The 24918-nt window shown below is 37.1% G+C and overlaps 1 pseudogene; it reads left to right on the forward strand.

Moving 5' to 3' along the window:
- The first annotated feature begins 7619 nt into the window (after positions 1 to 7619).
- Positions 7620 to 8368, forward strand: LOC102130206 (small ribosomal subunit protein eS6-like; annotated as a pseudogene).
- Positions 8369 to 24918: the final 16550 nt, after the last annotated feature.

A 24918-nucleotide genomic window follows, 5' to 3' on the forward strand; every position in this document is an offset into this window, starting at 1 on the left:
TTGTCATTGTTCTATAGAAGGAGTTGAATCCCATTGTGAAAGCTACTATTTAAAAACAAAAAAACAGGTATAATGATTCATAAAATGCATAATATTTTTCTGATGGAAAGAATTGACCTATTGAAATTTAGTATTAATATTTTCTTAAACTGAGACACCCCTATTGTGAGCAACAATGAATGTTTATGAACTACCTCTTTTATTTAAAACATTGTATTGAATAGTGTTGATTTTTCATCATTATTAAATGATACCAACCAATGGCAATGCTGAAATAATAAAAAACCATCTTGTTATATTTATCAAAAAATAACAATAAATTACAAGAGGACTAACCATGTACTGGCATTTCGCTAAGTGCTTAACATGTATATGACTTAATTATCCCTTTAACTCTATGAATTCCATTCTATTTTGGTCCTCGTTTTGCAATGCATACTTTGCAGTGTCTACTTTATAATGTATATTTGACATTAATCAAGGAAAAACAATACAATTGTTTGAAATTAAGCATATAAAAGAGAAGGTTAATTGATGGGTTTCTTTAATTTTCTAAGTGATGTGTAATGCTGTATATCTAAGAGCATTATGATTTTTTTTTTTTTTTTTTTTTTTTTTTTTTTTTGAGACGGAGTCTGGCTCTGTCGCCCAGGCTGGAGTGCAGTGGCCGGATCTCAGCTCACTGCAAGCTCTGCCTCCTGGGTTCACGCCATTCTCCTGCCTCAGCCTCCCAAGTAGCTGGGACTACAGGCGCCCGCCACAGCACCCGGCTAATTTTTTGTATTTTTAGTAGAGACGAGATTTCACTGTGTTATCCAGGATGGTCTCGATCTCCTGACCTTGTGATTTGCCTGCCTGGGCCTCCCAAAGTGCTGGGATTACAGGCGTGAGCCACCGCGCCCGGTGAGCATTATGATTTTTTAAAAAGCTTTAGTGATACACCTAAAAAACAAAGAGTTCCATGAATAAGGGATTACATTTGGGATACTAGAAGCTATCTTTTTAAGACCAGAAAAATTGAAAAATGTGAGATGAAATCTATATATCTGTGGGTCATTCATTTTTTATTTAGCATTTATTTATTGAATACTATAGTCCATTTTCTCATGAATCTTATATTTATGAACAGGGATTCAACAAGCAAGTAAACATATTAAATTGATGATTATGAAAAGGGCTTCACACAACATGAACGGAGTGGTAATGTAAATAACAATAGAGATGACCATATAGGTTAGACATAGGAAACTCCTCTGAGAGGAAAAACCTTAAGCTTGTAGCTTGAGAATGAAAAAGAGCCTGCCATGGAGAAGGTATGGGAGCAGGTGGCACTTGTAAGTAGAAGGAACAGCATATTCTAAGAATATCAGTTAGTCTTGGAGCTAACAAGGAAAGAGCTTGACTTTAAACTCATTGATCCATGGGCTTTTTCCCCTCCCAGGAGACACTTCTGTGGCCCATCCATCTTTGGGCTTCTACAAGGAAACTTACAAAAGTTTATTAAATGTTTCCATCATCAGAATAATTAGCAATTATGGTAACTGCATTTAAAAATAACTAAAATATTTATATTAACTAATGTAGAAAATGTCTTTTTAAAAATCTCAAACTTTTGTAATAATATGAATGCATTGTATACCCATCAGCAGACTCCCGGAGGGCCAAATGTAAGGTCACCATGGAGCAGCTATAATCCTTGTTCTTTAAGTCAGTTCCCAGCTCAGCATTCTGTCAACTCTATTTGTTTAGGCAATTTACATAACCTCTCTGGGTTTTAGTTTACTCATTAGCAAAACAAGGATAAAGATGTGTATTTAAATATTAGTGTGAAAATTGTTTAAATATTTTGAACATAACAGACACACTATGCTTGGCAAGAAGTAGTCATTCGAATATTAATTTTGGTAGATCTTTTATGTATGTTAATAATAATGATTCATATTTATTGAGAACTTACTATAGACCAGGTGGTTTTCAAGAATTTTCAATGTTCTTAACTCATTTTATCCTCACAAAAATTCTATGAAATGATTCCACATGTTTTACATGTTTTCTTATCTCACATCTAAGGAACCTAAAGCTGGAGATTATGCAACTTGCCCAAGATCACAGAGCCAGTGAGTGGCAGAGCGAAGAATTCAACCCAGGTGGTCTGGCTTTGGAGCTTGTGCCCTTAATGACTGCCTTTTAAGTATGTTTTCTCATATAAAAAGAAATTGTTGAAAACTGAATCTTGTCAGTTTCTCAGGTAAGCAGCACAAAGCAATGTAGTACTTTGGGGTGAAATCTGAAGCTAAGAGAATGTGCTTACTTCACACAACCAATGCATGCAATGCATTCTGTTCATAAGTGACCTCTGCAGTAGATTAAGACCAGTTTTCAAAAGAAAAAAAAAAAGACAAATTGGCCATCAAGATATACAGCTTATTATTATAAAGAGTCCTGAATGTGTATCACATAAGGGATTTCCAGAGCAATTTATTGTCAAACAGATAACAGCATGTAAATTTCTAAGAATCAACCTGGCATCACTGGAAAAATCATACCCTTGAGGACTGGGTATTGTAGACAGTTCCACAGCAGCTGAATCATAAAGACCTTTATAGATCAATAACCCTCAACCTTGCTGCATTACAAAGCATCTTCATCAACAAGGAGAGTTTCAGGGAGCCACAAAAGCACAGTGGAATTATTGGAACAGGTGGGTTTTGTGTGTATGTATGTATTTTATTTTTCACAAGGTTATTGCTGGATAGATACATCATGACTTAATGTTGATATTCCAGAATAACGTAGAAAATGATACAACGGCTAAATGCATGTTACTGACTTTTTCCTCCTTTTCTGGGGCAATAGAATGCTTTTCATGCACATCCTTAAATCTAAATGAAGGATAAGTTATTGGAGTGCATTTAGTTTCAAACAACAATGTGCCCTGAGTTTTTATTCTGAAACTTTTTGTGTCCTTGAGCCTTGGTTGCTTCATCTGTAAACTTTAAAACAGTAACAACAGCTTTGTAAAATTCTTAATCCCCAAAGACATATCTCATTGAGCTACTTATCTGAGAAAAATATGACTGAGATGATTTATTTCATGGTAATTTGTTCCAAGTTAAGTTTAGATTGCTAGTTATCTTTCTTTACCATATTGCCTAACACAAGAGAAACAAGTAAATTCATACACCTATCTAATGAAAAAGTAAAAAGAAATTGTATTTTTTGAATGACGATGGTCGATTATTGCTGATCATATGAGACAGTGTTTGAAATATTATACAAAATGTTTAAGAGACATGTGAACTGAGGGTGATTTTTTAGGTTGCTTCCATTTAATTGTTAGATATTGATTAAGGAGTTTTCAAAGAAGAAATTTCGAGTGCCTCTCATATGGCAGATGTTTGATAATTCATGTAGGAATTTATGTTCCACAATAGTTACAATGGCATTTTTATCACTGTGCTTCAGATGTGGTTTTGAGACTCAGACTCTTAGCTAACTAGTTGAAGTTAACAAAGGCTTTAAGTAGCAGAATAGGAATTAGAACCTGTACTTGTGTGAATTCCAAAGCTCTCCTTCCACTACCTTACTGCCTCTCTGTTTTAATTGCTTTGGAGTAATCTAGGCATAATCTATTTGCTTTAATCCTAATCAACTATTCTTCTGATTACATAATGTGGCATCTACAAAACTTGACTATGATGTGGTTGATTTGGCCCAGTGTATATACACCCAGATGCTTATATTTAAGATGGGGCCTGTAACCACAGACAGTTTAACTGATATGACTGATTAATATAGCAAAAACAAGCAAAAGAAAAAAAAAAAACCCTTTAACATAGTTTTTAACTGAATTTACGAGTTTACTTGACTAAAACATTAGACCTGGAAAATATGTGTATGTCCAAAATATTTACACTTACATAGTAACGTAGAAATACTAAATTGTATCTACTCTATTTAGTAAAATATAACTATGAATTTAATAGTAAATATAATAAAATATGACATGAAGACATTGTTTTATAATGGCAATGAAGATTGTATCAAATTGATTAGATATACACATTGAAATATTTATGGGTAAAATGACATGATGTCTGGAATTTACTATAAAATATTCTAGCGAAGAATAAAACAATAAAAGGAACAAGACTGATGAAAAATTGGTAAAGCTGAGTGATGAGTAGGTCCATAGAGGTCATCTTTTTCACATATGTGAAACTTCCACCATAAAGAGCTTGGAAAAACAATCAACTAATTATGTATACACTAGGTTGAGGCAAAGAAACAAGATAAATTTGATTGCTTGGATTGAATATTGGTTTAGACTTTTAGCAGTTTCATGTGTTGTTAAAAGGCATTCAGAATGCATATTCTCAGGATGTGATGACACTTGTCAATGTTTTAATAAGATGTAATTTAATAACATAAATGTATGAATTTCAGGAAAACATGATAGTGTATGTCCTTGACCAAAAGAGACTTGACTTTGGGATCACATCTAAATTCAAATTTTTATTCCGTTGAACATAACGCTATAATATGACTGTAGTACAAATATTGTGTGTTTCCATTTGATTTTAATTAAAACTAAGACTTTCTCTGGAATAATATTTATATCCTAAAGAATGATGGCATATTGCTTCATTGTATGTCATTAGCCCTTCATAATTTTTTTCTTTTGTTCATCATTTAAAATGTCATTAAAACAATTACAGCCTACACTCTGCTGAATCATATAATTGGAGATGTCTTACTAAGATGAGATTTACTATGTAACTTTATTTTTAATATACAAAAACCCAACATTTTTTAGTTTTATGCTTTTAAAATGTGCAAATAAATGAGTTCTCTCTCCTTTATTGCTAAAAGAGTAGTTTTTAATTACCTGCATTTTTTCACTCGTTTTTTGGGAGCATTTTTTTAAATCACCAAATTAAGTCACCACATTTTCTATTAAGCATCTTTCTTTGGCCTCAGGCAAATTGTGAGGTAAATTTGATTGTGGTTCCCTGCAAGCCTTTCTTCTGTGGTTTATCTCTTTCTTGTGGCATTCTTTTCCTCACAGGAGCATCAGAGTATCATTAGAGTTGAAGCTTGCTTTCCTTCACTGCTGGCCTCTTTTCCAGTCTCTGAATCTCTGTTGTCACTCAGTCTTTCAAAAAAACAAAAAAACGAGGAATCAATCAATTGCAAGTAGCCAATGCATGTATTTGGCATCTTGCTAATAAATATTAACAGTTTAAAGGTTAGCATGCCTTGGTAGATCTTCAAGGGAGTGCAGGAGTTCCAAGCCACACTTTCTTCATCTGTCAGTTTTAACCCAGATAAGCAATTTAATTTTCATATTAAATCAAACAGATATATTGGCAGCAGGAGGCACAATTTGCATTCATGTTAAAGCAATATTACAAGACTTCAAATAAATTTCAGATGGGAGGCGGGTTGTTTTGGGAGCTGCCCTCCAGTTCCAGGGTGTATGTATTCATTCTTCAGTTTTGTCCTCACCAGTGATGCCTCTGTGGAAAAGTTCGAGAAGGGCCAGAATGTGACCTCTCTCATGTGCATTTATGTTCTCTCTTGGTTTTAATGACATGGCCTTTATGGCATTCTAAAAAACAGTGGAAATATAGATACTTTTGAAAAGGATGGGGATCTTACTGTTTTCAAATTGCTCCTTTATAGTTACTTTCACTTAATAGAGATTCTGGGGCATTGATTGCGTGTGTATTTTGCTATTGATCTGACTTATTCAGAACACTTATAGAGATCAGCTATCTAGAGCACATGAACAAATCATTACTATAGAGAGACATGGTCATTGCCTTTTAGCAATGTACACCCTATCAAAGAAAATTAAAGAACAAAACCAAAAATCTATGTGTACAATATTGTGTAAGATCAAGAGCTAGTTGGTACAGCTGCCACCAACAATTATTCAATATTTTATGGAAATTAGAGGAAAGGCATGCTTCAGAACAGAGATTTAAATAACACATTCCTCCTTTTTCATGTCCTATATGAAATATATTAAAAAGTGCACCTTGTCCTAAAGTTTACTTTTCTTTTGATTATTTTTAAAAAGCAGTATCTGAAAGATAAAAAAAGTACAAAAATAAAACTATTTTCTCGGCTGAAATTCCATTGTACTCTAAATGATTTTCTCATTAATACTGAGAGTTTTATTAATCCAAAAATTGGACTTGGAAATTAATACAAAAATAAGTGGAAATGAAAAATAAAGCATGCTAAATGAACATTTCACTGGAATAGATGCCTGCCAGTGGTTAAAAACAAGAATCTCTGAGTTTGGATTTTCATTTAGTCTTTTGTATTATAGTTAATATGAAAATTTAAAAAAAAATAGAGAGAAGCAGAAGGATCTTTGCTGGAAAATTGAATTCCTTGGGGAAAAGAAAACAACAGGAGAGAGACCAATTTAGTCGGGGCAAGTTATAATACACCAATCATGATGATTGATCCTGTGCAAGCAGAAAGCACATGGAAACAATTTAAATGTTGTCCATGAAACTACTGCTTTCAGACCTCATGGCATTTTATTTATCAGGATCACTGATTTCAGAGGCACCGTACAGCCAGGAAAGAATAAGAGGTTTGGGATGTTGTTCCTTGGGATTCAAGGTGGAAAATGTACAAAAAGAAGGGAAGCGGTTGGTATCACTTCTTGTCTCTTTGTCTACTGCTTCTGTAATAGAATTTTCCTCTGAATCTTATATTCAATGCTTACTTTGAATAGTCCATGTAGGTGCATTTTGAGAATCTGGATAAGGCATTTTAGTTAGCTCCCCATCCTGTCCCTGTATTCAATTCTGTCTGGTGGGTAGGAATTCATTTAGGTGGGCTGCTTTCTGAAAACTAAACAAAAAAACTACCATTACTACTATTATGCAGGTTTTATATAGAAATACTCCGTTTTGAAAAATGACTCTTTCTTGCAGTCGCTTGAAGGTAAGACAAGCTTTGTTTATACAGGTACATTTTTCTCCCTTACACATATGAAAGAAAAGTAAAACCATTGCAAAGTTATGACACTTCCAAGCAAATTCTTTTTATGATGAATTTCTTGCTTTTATTTAAGATAGATTTCCCCCCAATGTTTATATTTTGATTTTGAGGGAAAAAGTAACATTTTTGATGATGCCGTTTAGTAAAGGGATTATCTGATTCTCTAAGGTTCTTGGGGCTCATTGGGCTCAGGCAGGAATTTTTCAGTGGTATGCTAGACTGGTTCTGATTGTGAAGACTGTCAGAAACCTGTGATTTCTTGAAAGGAAGAAAAGCATTCCTCTCAGCTGCTAGTAGAATAGGATGTTTATTTTTAGTTGACTTACTTTTTTTTTGGGTTACAAAAATGGCAAAATGGGTGATTTGACTAAATTGACTCATTCAGAACACTTACAGAGATCAGATATCCAGAGCACATGAACAAACCCTTTTCTTTAGTTTTGCATTGGTATCTAAATTCTGGCTTTCCTGTTTACTGGATTAATATCACTAAACTTTAGCTTTGCCATCTAAAATGAAGAATAATAATACTACTTGCCTCATAGAGTTTTTGTGTTATTTAAATGAGATAATTTGGGAGACCAACATCATCAGCTTCAAGATGAAGCTGAACATCTTCTTCCCAGCCACTGGCTGCCAGAAACTCATTTAAGTGATTGATGAATGAAAAATTCTTACTTTTTATGAGAAGCGTATGGCCACAGAAGTTGATGCTGACGCTCTGGGTGAAGAATGGAAGGGCTATGTGGTTTGAATAAGTGATGGGAATGACAAACAAAGTTTCCCTATGAAGCAGTGTGTCTTGACCCATGGCTGTGTCCATCTGCTACTGAGTAAGGGGCATTCCTTTACAGACCAAAGAGAACTGGAGAAAGAAAGCGAAATCTGTTAGTGGTTACGTTGTAGATGCCAATCTGAGCGTTCTCAACTTGAGAGAAGGATATTCCTGGACTGACTGATACTACAGTGCCTTGTTGCCTGGGGCCCACAAGAGCTAGCAGAACCCGCAAACTTTTCAGTCTCTCTAAAGATGATGTCTGTGAGCATGTTGTAAGAAAGCTCTTCAACAAAGAAGGTAAGAAACCTAGGACCAAAGCACACAAGATTCAGCGTCTTATTACTCCATGTGTCCTGCAGCACAAACGGTGGCGTATTGCTCTGAAGAAGCAGCATACTAAAAAAAAATCAGGAAGAGGCCGCGGAATATGCTAAACTTTCAGCCAAGAGAATGAAAGAGGCTGAAGAGAAGCACCAGGAACAGATTGTCAAGAGACACAGACTGTCCTCTCAGCGAGCTTCTACTTCTGTCTCAATCCAGTCAAAAATAAGATGTTTTGAGTAACAAATAAGATCAGACTAAAAAAAAATAACAGAGATAATTTATGACCTTAATGCCTAGCACATAAACATCAGCTATTATTCAGATTCATAACAATATATCTAGATTTCTATTCAACTTGTAGGAACAGAGTGAAAATGCCTAATTGCTTATGGGGAGAAAGAGAGGAAGGCATTTCTTCTTTCATTGTAGAGATTGAGAAACTTGGACACAGGGCATTCAAGGACACAGGTTATCTACTATGTGGCTTCTTTTTCTGTTTTGTTTCTACCATCCACATTTCTCCACCCCCGACCTTGCCAATCTCTTCTCTTTTTCTGTGTCTGCTTTCTCCTTGCTTATACTCTTCTTCCTCCTTGCTACTTGAAATTCCATAAAATATTTTTTCTTCCCTGGGCCTTTGGACATGCTGTTCTCTTTGAGGGGGATGGTCTTTCCCCCCAATCCTTCTGTTCATTGAATTTGAAATTATTATTCAAAGCAACATGTCTTGCTTCTATATTTTCTGATTCGCTACTGGGTGTTCTTTACGCTTCTGTGAGTACCACTTGTATTCTGAACCTATCTTCAAACCATTTCTTGAACTGTGATATTAGTTATTTATGTACTCGATTTTATATACAGACCAAATTGCATATTCTCTCTGAGTAATGGGATAGGAAAATGACATAGGTAGGCAGTATGAAGAGATCCCTTAAATAACCATTTCCAAATAACTCTATGGAAATGCTAATAGATATGAAAGGAATGCTGCTGACTTACTTTGAGGAAACTGCAAGTACATCAATGTGGTAATACCGAAGGGAACCTTAGAATGACAGGATTTTAGAGAGGATCTTAGGAGGATGATAACAGGAAAACATTTAACTTCTCAGGGATTAAATTTCTCACAGATCTGAATTTCTGTGAGGATGCTCTATCACATCTTCCCTAGCCGTGATTTCTATGCCTTCTCAACCCTTGATTTCCAGGGTCTTCCTCAATAACAGAGCGTATGTGGATTCTTCCTGGGGATAATTATCCACCAAAGATGGGAAGGTACCATGGACAGCCTAGAAATTTATGAATCTCCAGTCCATTTTGTTGCCCACCCTGTGCTCCACTGAGTGACATCAGTGGCTGTGGGACATACTCTGCCATGAGGCAAAGAGTAAATTGACACTACATCTACTTTCCAGAGTCCTGAATAAATAAGTGAGGGGCTAGGAGGGGAATATATGCTCTTGATGTCTTAGCATTTAAGTTATTCTTAGATATAAAATAATACTTATGGCAGGCTCTATCCCCCAGCTTAACTGACGCACAACAATCTTTCACTCAGCAACCAAGCTGGAAACTGTGCTCCTATTCTCACCCAGCTCCTCCCACTCCCCGGTGCTACTCGGTGGACCTCCTAGATATCTAATCTACTCTTGTCAGCATCCCTACCTACATCTATGCCTGCGCTAGCTTTGAAACTAAATTGAATGATGCTTTCACTTTAATCTATTTTTCTCACTCAGACAGGAGTTCTTTATATAGGATCCAGTTTTATGGCATTCCCCTATGTAAAAACTGCCAAGAGCTTCCACTTCTTATAGGATTATGTCATGTAACCCCCTTCCCAATCTGGCCAGTTTGTGTTTTCCTATTCCTAAGATCCTCTCTGAGATCCTGTCATTCTAAGATTCCTTTTGATTTTCCACATTGATGTACTTGTAGTTTTCTCAAAACAGCATGTCATTTCATATCTCTTAGCATTTCCTTATCTTGTTACCTGCCAACAATGCCTTACCCTGAACCCCACTCTCTTTTACCCAGCTAGTTCCTATTTATTGTTTAAGATCAGCTTCAAATGAAATCTTCCCCATTATATTTCTGTGTATCTACAACATTGGGTGCTAATATATTACAGTATTTCTCACGTTAAATTCTAGCCATTTGCGTAGTTCTCTCTCGCTAGACTGTGAGCTATTCATTTTTATCATCCCACCTTCCCACACATTTCAACCACCCTTTCTTCAATCCCTAGCAGTAGCTATTATATAGTAGATGCTCAATTTACTCAAAAATTAAATTGAACTGTTAAATAGGAATGACTGCAATTTAAATAAAATATTTACATATTTTAAATGAATAAATTAACTTTAGAATAAATATACTGAAAATTCTAGAGTTCTCAGTTATATTCCTCAAATAAATTTCCTAAATAAGAGCAGCTAAATTATATATATATTTTAAGTTATAAACACTTGAAGTTCTCAAGTTGAAAAACTTGGATTATATTAATGGTCATGTATAAAGTATAAAATGATCATGTATAAAGTTAATTTTTAAAAGTTTGCAGATTAACAAAGCAGATCTACTGACTTTTGCTAATGTTCTAGCTAGAGAACTAGACTTCTAGACTTTGTAATCTAATTAAAATGGTATTTTTGTTTTTTTTTTTTAAACTCCAAACTTTCAGTGTCTCTGGAGTGCTCAGCTATAGTGTATGATTAGTTAAGAAAACATCTGCATATGCTCACTTAGGTGGTTTGCCTTTAAGTCTCAGGTTTTCATTTTTGAAATTATCTTAAACAGTTTTTAGACTTTGGTGTCCAGCTACTGTTTTACAAGTGTTAATGGAAAAATAAGAACAACAACAACAAAAAAAAACTTCAAAGACCTGGGCCCTTTAGTTAACAGAAAGTTCTCATAGTTATTGGGGGTTTATCTGGTTTAGTAGAAATTATTTGAGTTGTACTGTCATCTTATTGATTTTTTTTTTCCAACAAGATTACTCTTTGGAGACTAGGAGTCCTTGGTATGCAATTTTAGTACCTCACCTTTCCTCTACCTGTAAAAAAGGATTTTTAAAAATGCTGTTTGAGCATTTAAAAATTTTTAGAAAATAGTTTTCTGAATATACAGCATTAGCTTTGCACTCCTCTTTCTTTGGGCAAAAATGAAGAGTATGAAGAAAACTGCCGAAGAAGAGTTAAATAATCACCCTTTTCTGAGCCAAACCCAGGGCCTCTTGGTTGGGTGAGATCAAGTATCAGAACAACATTTTTTAATTTGTGTCCTTTAAAAGGGTTGTTTTCAGGACACTGTGAGGAATGTGAGGTTTGGCATCCCTTTTCACGTAGGAAGTGCTGAAAGGAACACTTTATGCCTTTTATGACTATATGTTTCATGAAGAATTTTTAACTTGGTCATGGTGTACAACTAGAATAGTATTTATTAACTTTGAGCTTGATAGAGCTGTGTGCATCTGCAGTCAGGCCCAGCTACTCCTCCTCCATCAGGTGCTTCTACATCCATCTCCTTTATCCACTCCATCTGACCTCCTATTGCCACTCCTATTGGTTTCCCATTTGAAATGCCTCTAAAACACACCCTTTCTCACCCAGGCCTTTCTATCTTTTCCTCCTCATTCCGTGTTCTCTCTGGTTTAAACCATTCTTCACACAGCTCTTACTCATCTTCACCCCTTTTCCAAAATGTCCCAATTTATCATACAAATTGAAATGGTTTGCCTAGTTTACAAAATGCTCCTGAATCTGTTCCTATTGTCTACATCCAGTCTTAATTGTTACTGCTCTTTTGAACCTACTCACAAATTTCCTGTTTTCCAAAGTAGTGAATTTTGGCAAATGCTTCAGAGTCAGAGCTGTTTGTTAAAAAATGTACACTGCCTACTTCAAACTTTTGGGTTCCAGCCTGGGAATCTGCATTTAAGTGGATTCTTCCAAGTGATTCTTATGTGCATTAAAGTAGAAAGCCTCTGCCCACTTGCCTCTCCTGTCCTCACTGACTCTGCTTCTCTTTAAATTCTAGAAAACATACCTTTTCTTCATAGGGTGAAGTCTCCGATACATATTCACTTAAGCTGCTCTCTGATTATTTGTGTTTCTGCAACTGGAGAGTAAGCTCCCTGAGGCAGGGGTCATGTTTATATTGTATGATGAGACAGAAAGATCACTGGGCTGGAGGTTGGACAAGTTGACTTTTATTGCAGTTTCTACCTATGAGGACAAACATGGGCCCTTACCATCTCAGTTTGTTCACAGGTGAGGGTGAGAACTGGCAGCAATGATGTTTAAGTTCCTCTGTGCTCTAAAAGCTGCTGTGTCACAGTTGTAGAAAGGTCGAGAGCTTCAAATCTTTGCTCTGCCATTAGCTGTGTAATTTTAAGCAACGAATAATTTCTCCAAGTCTTCAATGAGGGGAATAACATATACCTTCTGAGGTTGCTATGAAGATAATACATGTAAAGTGCCTGGCACAATGCTCATATGTAATGATGTTTGCATATTATTATTCCGTGTTCTCCCACACCTCTCCTGGTGCTGGATAAAGACAGGCTATGACTTATTGGAAGATCACCCTCTTTTAAGACCCTGTCCTCTTGCATAGCTTTCTATTTGTAGACAGTTTAATTTAATGATAAAACATGAAACTGATTAGGTGCAAATTTGGCTCCACTACTTAATAACTCAGTGACCCTTGTGGGTGATATTTTAACTTTTTTGAAACGAAAACTCAAATACTATCTTTATTATAAAGTTGTTGTAAGGTTTAAATGAAATAACACATTTAAATGCCCAGCCAGTGCTTACCCCAGAGTGAATGTTAGCTACTGTTAATACTTCTGCCTAGGGTTGGCCTGATTCAGATGAAAGCACACTGCTCTGAGACTCAAAAGACCTACATTCAAGTCCTGCAACAGCCATTATCTCACATGATTTTCGACGGGTTATGGTATCTGCTGAAACTTTAGTTTCCTGCTCTGCAAAATAGTGGTAATAGTAACCCATTCCATAGGGCAGCAAAAGAATTAGATAAGGAAATGCGTGGGAAAATATTTTCATAAAGTAAAGTGCTACACCAGGCATTACTTATATTTATTGTTATTATCTTCTCTGTATCCATAAAATGAAGGAATTAAATAAAATAATAGCCAATTATTTTATTGTTTATTTAAAATGTACCAGGTTATAAGCATTTAATCCTCTCATTTAATATTCACAAAATCCACTGTATATATTATAATTCCTCTTTTACACCTGTGGAAATTGAGGTTTGGAGAAGCCAAATAACTTGGTCAAGAACTCACACCCAGTTGCAAAACTGGAACTGGAAACCAGGAAGATCATCATCAAAGAGCAAACCCTCAATCACTCTTAGATTTCCAAGATCCCTTCCAGCCAAGCAATCCTCTTCTCTTGGTCATGGCTCTTCACGAAGAGATTGGACCTGGTGGTTGGAAAAACAGGTTGGGAGCTTTCCAATTGAGTGGAAGAACCCCTGGAGTTTTAGAACAAAACCAAGTAGCTGTTACACGGCTACACTTTGCCTTCACTGCAGGTTCCTGATTCTTTATGGTTGGACATAGAAACTCCCAGGACCCTGCAGCCCTGCCTGCATCTTCATGGACTGGAGAAAGCCCAACTATTTAAGTTTCCTCACAGAGAAGACTGGCTCCTGTCTCTCCTTAATTTTGTCAATTGCATTTATTTATTTCAATGCCAATCTAGTTAGAGGTTTCTTCTGCTTCAGCTTCCGTAAGCTTAATATCTTTCCACATCATGACTGTGACTGTTTTTCTTGTGATGCCACATTTTAAATCTGGCATGTGTTTGTGTTTACCAAGTTACTAAAACCCCATTCAACGAAACAGACTCCTGAAATATTATCTTTCTGTTTGTTTGTTTGAGACGGAGTCTCGCTCTGTTGCCCAGGCTCGAGTGTAGTGGCGCAGTCTCGGCTTACTGCAACCTCTCCCTCCGGGGCTCATGCATGCCATTCTCCTGCCTCAGCCTCCCGAGTAGCTGGGACTACAGGTGCCCACCACCACACCTGTCTAATTTTTTTGTATTTTTAGTAGAGACAGGATTTCACTGTGTTAGCCAGGATAGTCTGGATCTCCTGACCTCATGATCCACCCACCTCGGCCTCCCAGAGTGCTGGGATTACAGGTGTGAACCACCGCACCTGGCCCTGAAATCTTATCTTTTTTTCAATGATTTTGCCAATAAGTTGATAATTAAGTCCCCACAATACTCCTTTCTCCACCTTTACCTCGACTCATGCACAATGGTTTTTAAAAGTCCAGGTATTTGGTGATGTGCATCAGTGCTGAGATGTAATATCTCCATCTGACTTGTGAACAACTATAGGTGGATTTATGTGGTTTTTCACGCTTTTGCTATAAATTCGGTAGCTACTGAGAATTATAGTCGATACATATGTAGCACTTGTAAATTGGCAAGTGCTTTTACATATATTTTGGATCTCAACGATATCATCCCCATGCTGTAAATGAGGAAACTGAGGTTCAGAGTGGTGAAGGGCTCTGCTCTAGGTCACAAAATGGAGTTGTTGGGACTTGAATATGTTTATTGAGTCCAGGTCTCATATTCTTTGCATTACACCACTCTCCCTATATATTTTCTAATCCCTAACTGGTCTAACTTGCAAAATGAGATTATGTAATTATTGCAGAAATACCTTACACTGACATAGTGTTTTATAAGGCACTCATATCTCATTTGATCTTCACAACAACCTTTGAGTGAGATTCTTTCTTACAGGTGAGGAAACTAAGGTTCAAGGAAGCTAGATGGCTTGCCCAAATTCAACAGCTAATCAGAAGTATAACCAGAATTATATTCTTCATGGTTTTTATACTCTGCCACACTGCTGATTGTGACTTGGATAATAAGATACTTTAATCCCCATTTGTTTTATAAAAAAAGATAGGCAAACCAAAGATTAATGTGGAGAAACCAGTCACTATCAAATCACATTTGCAATTATATCTTTTCTTTTAAAGTTCTAAAATTGAAAATATTCTTTTAAAGATCTGTTTTAAAATTTAGGAATAATGATAGGGATTTAAGTTAATGACTGAAAAAAGTCACTCCTTTTTTCTTTTAAGAAATGAGAGAATTATTCTATTATCATATTCACAAGATAGTTCAAAATAGGCTTTTGATTAGGATTGCAATTAAGTAAGTGACTGAAGATATCTGAAATTTATATTCTTTCACTAATTGATTAATTCTTTCAATCGTTAGCAACTGCATTGTACCAAGTGCTATGCAACAATTGCTGCATTAATTATTACAAAAGAAAATTTGAGATACACTTATAAACAAACCAAAATCAAGGCAGAGTTAGGTAGTTTGGCTTCCAGTGCATATGTGATTAGACTTTATGTCATTCTTTATTATTTCCACGAAAATAACAACGTAGATTAGCATCACTCCAGCTTCATTTCATTTAAGCCAAAAGGGGATAAAAGTTCAGTTTGTAGTTGGATAGTCTTTATTCCTTTATTTTGTAGCTGCACAATTTCCTCTTCTCCCCCCCTTGCCTTGCTATGTGTGGGTGGGTGCCTCATTTGGGGTTTATTTTTATTTTTAAAAATTCTGTATTGTATCTATAAGGATAAAGATACACGTTAAATAAAATTGCATTAAAAATCAACTTTACATGGTTGCTTTAGAGGTTTGGAATTTGATTTTTTTAAGAGAATTAGAATTTAATTAATTAAGGGAAACAGGAGAGGGTATGTGGCTCATGTGCCACATGCTAATCTATACATCCAGAAAAACATACCAATCCAAGTTAACAAGGAAGAGAGCCTGACAGTGAGTGGGATAGTTTTAAGAGTGAGTCCCATCCGAGGCCAGAAAGGCACACCTCAGCCAGGGTCAGCCTCATGGCTCTCAGCAGCTCTATGCGTCTCCTGTCATCTCAGCAATTCTTCTCCTGACCCTACCTTTTAGGCTTCCATTCAATGCAAAAAATAAGTCTATAATTGCACAATTTGAGAAACAAAAAAGTCCTAAGCAAGTCCTTATTTGTTCGATTTAGAAACAGCATCTCTGGGTGAGCCCAAGCGCAACATTGGCCAAAGGAGCTAGTCTCCATTTTCACTTTATGTCGATCGTTTTTGGCTGGTGTAAAAATTTTGATTTCCACATTTATAGGTAGAAAGTAATAGAATTTTAATTGGCCTGACATGTTAAGAATTTCTGTAAACTAACATTGGGGTTTTCTTTGAATATCAAATGTTACCTGTGGAAATGCAATACGCTTAACTCTCACATAATGTAGCTAATTCATGGGCCTTTGACAAGACTGTAATGCTGGGAGGCTCCTCATAGCAAAAAGTGATTTCTTCATCGAGAATCAAGAAGAACGTTCATGACCCCAGAACAACACTTTCTTTTTAATGAGAGAATATTTCTCCTTTGACTATAACTTTAATTAAGCTCTATTAACTTTAATTTAATTTAAGCTATTAAATAGTTCAAATGCTATTAAACTCAAAGAACATATTTTTAAAAAGGTATTTAGTTCCTGGGCATTTTTCCTTAATCTCACACAGCCTTAATTACTATCCACTTATTGTTAAGTATATCATAAAATAAAATATAATGTATAAATTGCATTAATCTCCATAAAAGTAAACTTGAGGCAGAGCCATAAACTAACCAAAATCAGAGGTACAATAAAAAGGCAAAGTACATAAAACATCTTCAAACACTTGGACCTCCATGGATGGTGAACAGATTTTATTGCATTCCTCTATTATTTCCCTAGAAATGAGAACAGACTTTTCATGTATGGTGCATTATTATGTAATATTCTCATTTTATTATCTGATTTCTTTCTTTTTATCCTGCCCTATTTTAATGTATTTTCCCCAAGGTAGGGCTTCTCTGAATCTATAATAATTTTCAGAAGTTTGCCAAGTCATATATTCTCCTTTCATAATTACTCGTATAATTATGACACCCTGGCACATATTAGTAACCAGGGAAACAGGTTTATTTAATTATATGCTAATGAACATTTGCAATTATACAATTTTTTAAATCCATAGGAAATAAAGAAAATGCTTTTCATCAAGCAGAGTATTGCTTGAAATCTATTTTCAATAATACTGCTGATTAAATCACTAAATAAAAATTTTCATTGTCATAGAAACTATGAATGTTAACTCTCAGAATATGGAATCTTTGATTACTAGATTGAAATCAATTTTGGATGTCTTCAAGTTCAATTTTTCTATGGCTTCAACAACAGATGTTTTATTAAACCTTTTCTAATTTGCAGTACACACTTGTTAATGAGACATTGCTTCAATACCTTCAGGGATGTAATGTTTACCATCAAACAAGGCCGCCTGTTCTGATGCTGAACAGTGCTGATGATTAGCAGATATCTCTTGAGCACCTAATATGTGCAAGACATTCTTCTAGACATGATGTAGAATATGAATTTAAGTCAGAATTTACTTTTGTATGTAAAGTGCTGACACTCAAGTAGAAGATATCAGAAGTCTACATTAAAAATGGTATGATTGGACCGTAATATACACACTGTTCACATGCCAATTTAGACTTTATATGCTCTGACCTCTACTAAACAGTTGAGACAATTGCTCACTCATTAGGGCAGAGACAATTCCATGCCACTCATCATAGCCTTTACTTTCAACTTTATCTTTCCTAGATCCCCCAAGCTGCATCTCTTTGAGTTTGCACTTCAACTTTCTCTCCTTGCCCAGCGACTTTTAATTGACAGTATATTTGCATAGGTGTCTGGGAATTTGATTTGGCAGTTCCCAGAGGCTCTTGTACCTGACTGCACTTTCAGTTCCTTGTCACTTCCTTGACTGGGCGAACAGTCTCCACCTACCTTTTCAATATAAGATTCCAGAACATTCAGGCACAGGTGCCAGTCCAGCCTCAGTGCTACAGCCCTGCTGGAACCAGTGAAGCTAAGTACATATTTCATGGGGAATAGTCAGTCATAAGCATTGTGGGAAAGTGAATGAAAGTTCTCTTTTGAGAGGGTCCATTTTACTATTGGAAAGCCCTTCTGGTAAAGGCAAGAATGACCAACTTTTTCAAATATGAAGATCACTTTTAACATCCAAACGCAAACATCCAGTCACCAGTTAGCAGTTATACCGTTGGCCTCTCTTGATAAACTAATAACAACAATAACAATAATATAAGTTAAACATATTCAAAATACTATTGTTATTTTCTGTTTTGTTGATTCTAATCTTTTATTTTATTTTATTTTATTTTTATTATTATACTTTAAGTTCTAGGGTACATGTGCATAACGTGCAGGTTTGTTACATATGTATACTTGTGCCATGTTGGTGTGCTGCACCCATCAACTCGACAGCACCCATCAACTCGTCATTTACATCAGGTATAACTCCCAATGCAATCCCTGCCCCTTCCCCCCTCCCCATGATAGGCCCCGGTGTATGATGTTCCCCTTCCTGAGTCCAAGTGATCTCATTGTTCAGTTCCCACCTATAAGTGAGAACATGCGATGTTTGGTTTTCTGTTCTTGTGATAGTTTGCTAAGAATGATGGTTTCCAGCTGCATCCATGTCCCTACAAAGGACACAAACTCATCCTTTTTTATGGCTGCATAGTATTCCATGGTGTATATGTGCCACATTTTCTTAATCCAGTCTGTCACTGATGGACATTTGGGTTGATTCCAAGTCTTTGCTATTGTGAATAGTGCCACAATAAACATACGTGTGCATGTGTCTTTATAGCAACATGATTTATAATCCTTTGGGTATATACCCAGTAATGGAATGGCTGGGTCATATGGTACATCTAGTTCTAGATCCTTGAGGAATCGCCATAGTGTTTTCCATAATGGTTGGACTAGTTTACAATCCCACCAACAGTGTAAAAGTGTTCCTATTTCTCCACAACCTCTCCAGCACCTGTTGTTTCCTGATTTTTTAATGATTGCCATTCTAACTGTGTGAGATGGTATCTCATTGTGGTTTTGATTTGCATTTCTCTGATGGCCAGTGATAATGAGCATTTTTTCATGTTTCTGTTGGTTCTATGAATGTCTTCTTTTGAGAAGTGTCTGTTCATATGCTTTGCCCACTTTTTGATAGGGTTGTTTGTTTTTTTCTTGTAAATTTGATTGAGTTTTTATAGGTTCTGGATATTAGCCCTTTGTCAGATGAGTAGATTGCAAAAATTTTCTCCCATTCTGTAGGTTGCCTGTTCACTCTGATGGTAGTTTCTTTTGCTGTGCAGAAGCTCTTTAGTTTAATTAGATCCCATTTGTCAATTTTTGCTTTTATTGCCATTGTTTTTGGTGTTTTAGACATGAAGTCCTTGCCCATGCCTATGTCCTGAATGGTATTACCTAGGTTTTCTTCTAGGGTTTTTATGATTTTAGGTCTAACATTTAAGTCTCTAATCCATCTTGAATTAATTTTTGTATAAGGAGTAAGGAAAAGATCCAGTTTCAGCTTTCTACTTATGGCTAGCCAATTTTCCCAGCACCATTTATTAAATAGGGAATCCTTTCCCCATTTCTTGTTTTTGCCAGGTTTGTTAAAGATCAGATGGCTGTAGATGTGTGGTATTATTTCTGAGGACTCTGTTCTGTTCCATTGGTCTAGATCTCTGTTTTGGTACCAGTACCCTGCTGTTTTGGATACTGTAGACTTGTAGTATAGTTTGAAGTCAGGCAGCTTGATGCCTCCAGCTTTGTTCTTTTGACTTAGGATTGTCTTGGCAATGCGGGGTCTTTTTTGGTTCCATATGAACTTTAAAGCAGTTTTTTTCCAATTCTGTGAAGAAAGTCAACGGTAGCTTGATGGGGATGGCATTGAATCTATAAATTACCTTGGGCAGTATGGCCATTTTCACAATATTGATTCTTCTTATTCATGAGCATGGTATATTCTTCCATTTGTTTGTGTCCTGTTTTATTTCACTGAGCAGTGGTTTGTAGTTCTCCTTGAAGAGGTCGTTTACATCCCTTGTAAGTGGGATTCCTAGTCATTTTGTTCTCTTTGAAGCTATTGTGAATGTGAGTTCATTCATGATTTGGCTCTTTGTTTGTCTGTTACTGGTGTATAAGACTGCTTGTGATTTTTGCACATTGATTTTGTATCCTGAGACTTTGCTGACGTTGCTTATCAGCTGAAGGAGATTTTGGGCCGAGATGATGGGGTTTTCTAAATATATAATCATGTAATCTGCAAACAGGGACAATTTGACTTCTTCTTTTCCTAACTGAATACCCTTGATTTCTTTCTCTTGCCTGATTGCCCTAGCCAGAACTTCCAACACTATGTTGAATAGGAGTGGTGAGAGAGGGCATCCCTGCCTTGTGCCAGTTTTCAAAGGGAATTTTTCCAGTTTTTGCCCATTCAGTATGATATTGGCTATGGGTTTGTCATAAATAGCTCTTATTATTTTGAGGTACGTTCCATCAATACCGAATTTATTGAGCGTTTTTAGCATGAAGGGCTGTTGAATTTTGTCAAAGGCCTTTTCTGCATCTATTGAGATGATCATGTGGTTTTTGTCTTTGGTTCTGTTTATGTGATGGATTACGTTTATCGATATGTGTATGTTGAACCAGCCTTGCATCCCAGGGATGAAGCCCACTTGATCATGGTGGATAAGCTTTTTGATGTGCTGCTGGATTCAGTTTGCCAGTATTTTATTGAGGATTTTTGCATCGATGTTCATCAGGGATATTGGTCTAAAAATCTCTTTTTTTGTTGTATCTCTGTCAGGCTTTGGTATCAGGATGGTGTTGGCCTCGTAAAATGAGTTAGGGAGGATTCCCTCTTTTTCTATTGATTGGAATAGTTTCGGAAGGAATGGTACCAACTCGTTCTGGTACCTCTGGTAGAATTCGACTGTGTATCCCTCTGGTCCTGGACTTTTTTTGGTTGGTAGGCTATAAATTATTGCCTCAATTTCAGAGCCTGCTATTGGTCTATTCAGGGATTCAACTTCTTCCTGGTTTAGCCTTGGGAGAGTGTAAGTGTCCAGGAAATTATCCATTTCTTCTATGTTTTCTAGTTTATTTGCATACAGGTGTTTATAGTATTCTCTGATGGTAGTTTGTATTTCTGTGGTGTTGGTGGTGATATCCCCTTTATCATTTTTTATTGCATCTATTTGATACTTCTCTCTTTTCTTCTTTATCAGTCTTGCTAGTGGTCTATCAATTTTGTTGACCTTTTCAGAAAACTATCTCCTGGATTCATTGATTTTTTGAAGGGTTTTTTGTGTCTCTATCTCCTTCAGTTCTGCTCTGATCTTAGTTATTTCTTGCCTTCTGCTAGCTTTTGAATGTGTTTACCCTTGCTTCTCTAGTTCTTTTAATTGTGATGTTAGAGTGTCAATTTTAGATCTTTCCAGCTTTCTCTTGTGGGCATTTAGTGCTATAAATTTCCCTCTACACACTGCTTTAAATGTGTCCCAGAGATTCTGGCATGTTGTATCTTTGTTCTCATTGGTTTCAAAGAACATCTTTATTTCTGCCTTCATTTCGTTATGTACCCAGTAGTCATTCAGGAGCAGGTTGTTCAGTTCCCATGTAGTTGAGTGGTTTTGATTGAGTTTCTTAGTCCTGAGTTCTAGTTTGATTGCACTGTGGTCTGAGAGACTGTTATAATTTCTGTTCTTGTACATTTGCTGAGGAGTGCTTTACTTCCAACTATGTGGTCAATTTTGGAATAAGTGTGATGTGGTGCTGAGAAGAATGTATATTCTGTTGATTTGGGTTGAAGAGTTCTGTAGATGTCTATTAGGTCCGCTTGGTGCAGAGTTGAGTTCAATTCCTGGATATCCTTGTTAACTTTCTGTCTCGTTGATCTGTCTAATGTTGACAGTGGGGTGTTAAAGTCTCCCATTATTATTGTATGGGAGTCTAAGTCTCTTTGTAAGTCTCTAAGGACTTCCTTTATGAATCTGGGTGCTCCTGTATTGGGTGCATATATATTTAGGATAGTTAGCTCTGCCTGTTGAATTGATCCCTTTACCATTATGTAATGGCCTTCTTTGTCTCTTTTGATCTTTGATGGTTTAAAGTCTGTTTTATCAGAGACTAGGATTGCAACCCCTGCTTTTTTTGTTCTCCATTTGCTTGGTAGATCTTCCTCCATCCCTTTATTGTGAGCCTATGTGTGTCTCTGCATGTGAGATGGGTCTCCTGAATACAGCAGACTGATGGGTCTTGACTCTTTATCCAGTTTGCCAGTCTGTGTCTTTTAATTGGACCATTTAGTCCATTTACATTTAAGGTTAATATTGTTATGTGTGAACTTGATCCTGTCATTATGATATTAGCTGGTTATTTTGCTGAGTAGTTGATGCAGTTTCTTCCTAGCATCAATGGACTTTACATTTTGACATGTTTTTGCAATGGCTGGTACCTGTTGTTCCTTTCCATGTTTAGTGCTTCCTTCAGGATCTCTTGTAGGGCAGGCCTGGTGGTGACAAAATCTCTAAGCATTTGCTTGTCTGTAAAGGATTTTATTTCTCCTTCACTTATGAAACTTAGTTTGGCTGGATATGAAAATCTGGGTTGAAAATTCTTTTCTTTAAGAATGTTGAATATTGGCCCCCACTCTCTTCTGGCTTGCAGAGCTTCTGCTGAGAGATCTGCTGTTAGTCTGATGGGCTTCCCTTTGTGTGTAACCCGACCTTTCTCTCTGGCTGCCCTTAACATCTTTTTCTTCATTTCAACTTTGGCGAATCTGACAATTATGTGTCTGCTCTTTTCAAGGGGTATCTTTGTGGTGTTCTCTGTATTTCCTGAATTTGAATGTTGGCTTGACTTACTAGGTTGAGGAAGTTCTCCTGGATGATATCCTGCAGAGTGTTTTCCAACTTGGTTCCATTTGCTCTGTCACTTTCAGGCATACCAATCAGATGTAGATTTGGTCTTTTCACATAATCCCATATTTCTTGGAGGCTTTGTTAATTTCTTTTTACTCTTTTTTCTCTAAACTTCTCACTTCATTTCATTCATTTGATCATCAATCGCTGATACTCTTTCTTCCAGTTGATTGAGTCGGTTACTGAAGTTTGTGCATTTGTCACATAGTTCTCATGTTATGGTTTTCATCTCTATCAGTTCTTTTAAGGTCTTCTCTGCATTGATTATTCTAGTTATCCATTCATCCATTCTTTTTTCAGGTTTTTTAGTTTCTTTACGCTCATTACATAGTTCCTCCTTTAGCTCTGAGAAGTTCGATCGACTGAAGCCTTCTTCTCTCAATGGGTCAAAGTCATTCTCTGTCCACCTTTGTTCCATTGCTGGCGATGAGCTGCTTTCCTTTGGAGGGGGAGATGCACTCTGATTTTTTGAATTTCAAGCTTTTCTGCCCTGCTTTTTCCCCATCTTTGTGGTTTTATCTGCCTTTGGTCTTTGATGATGGTGATGTACTGATGGGGTTTTGGTATGGGTTTCCTTTCTGTTTGTTAGTTTTCATTCTAACAGTCAGGACCCTCAGCTGTAGTTCTGTTGGAGTTTGCTTGAGGTGCACTCCAGACCCTGTTTGCCTGGGTATCAGCAGCAGAGGCTGCAGAAGATAGAATATTGCTGAACAGCGAGTGTTGCTGTCTGATTCTTGCTCTGGAAGCTTTGTCTCAGGGGTGTACCCCGCCGTGTGAGGAGTGAGGTGTCAGTCTGCACCTAGTGGGGGATGTCTCCCAGTTAGGCTACTCAGGGGTCAGGGACCCACTTGAGCAGGCAGTCTGTCCATTCTCAGATCTCAACCTCCATGCTGGGAGATCTACTGCTCTCTTCAAAGCTGGCAGACAGACAGGAGCATTTACCTCTGCTGAGTTTTTGCTGCTTTTTCTTTAGCTATGCCCTGTCTCCAGAGGAGGAGTCTACAGAGGCAGGCCAGCTTCCTTGAGCTGTGGTGGGCTCCACCCAATTTGAGCTTCCCGGGGACTTTGTTTACCTACTTAAGCCTCAGCATTGGTGGGTGCCCCTCCCCAGCCTGGCTGCTGCCTTGCAGTTAGATCTCAGACTGCTGTGCTAGCAATGAGGGTGGCTCCGTGGGTGTGGGACCCTCTGGGCCAGTTGTGGGATATAATCTCCTGGTGTGCCGTTTGCTAAGACCCTTGGTAAAGTGCAGTATTAGGGTGGGAGTTATCCACTTTTCCAGGTGTTGTGTGTCTCAATTTCCTTTGGCTAGGAAAAGGAATTCCCTTCCCCCTTGCACTTCTCAGGTGAGGGGATGCCTCACCCTGCTTCAGCTCTCGTTGGTTGGGCTGCACCCATGGACTAGTGCCAACTGTCCAACATGCCCCTGTGAGATGAACCTCAGTTGAAAATGCAGAAATCACCCGTCTTCTGTGTTGCTCATGCTGGGAGCTGGAGGCTGGAGCTGTTCCTATTCGGCCATCTTGGGTGCGCCCCTAGTAGCTTTATTAAACCCTGGTAGTAATTCCATGTGCCCCTGAGAATACATATTTCATAGAACTTAAACCAGATGATGATAAAAATACAATATGGACACATACTATGCAAGCTGATTATATACCTTATCTCCTTTAGTCCTCAAAACCACTCTATGGGACTTGCACTATCACACTTTATTTTATTGGTGAGGAAACAGGTTTATAGAGAATGAACAACTGCCCTGTTCATAGAGTTATAGGTGAGAAAGCTAGGGTTTGGCTCTAGGCAGGTCTGTCTTAAGGGTCCCTACTCTGTGACTGTGCAATAGTGTTCCTCCTGCACCAGGAAGG

The sequence above is a fragment of the Macaca fascicularis genome, chromosome 11, assembly GCF_037993035.2.
Source record: "Macaca fascicularis isolate 582-1 chromosome 11, T2T-MFA8v1.1".
Classification (NCBI taxonomy): domain Eukaryota; kingdom Metazoa; phylum Chordata; class Mammalia; order Primates; family Cercopithecidae; genus Macaca; species Macaca fascicularis.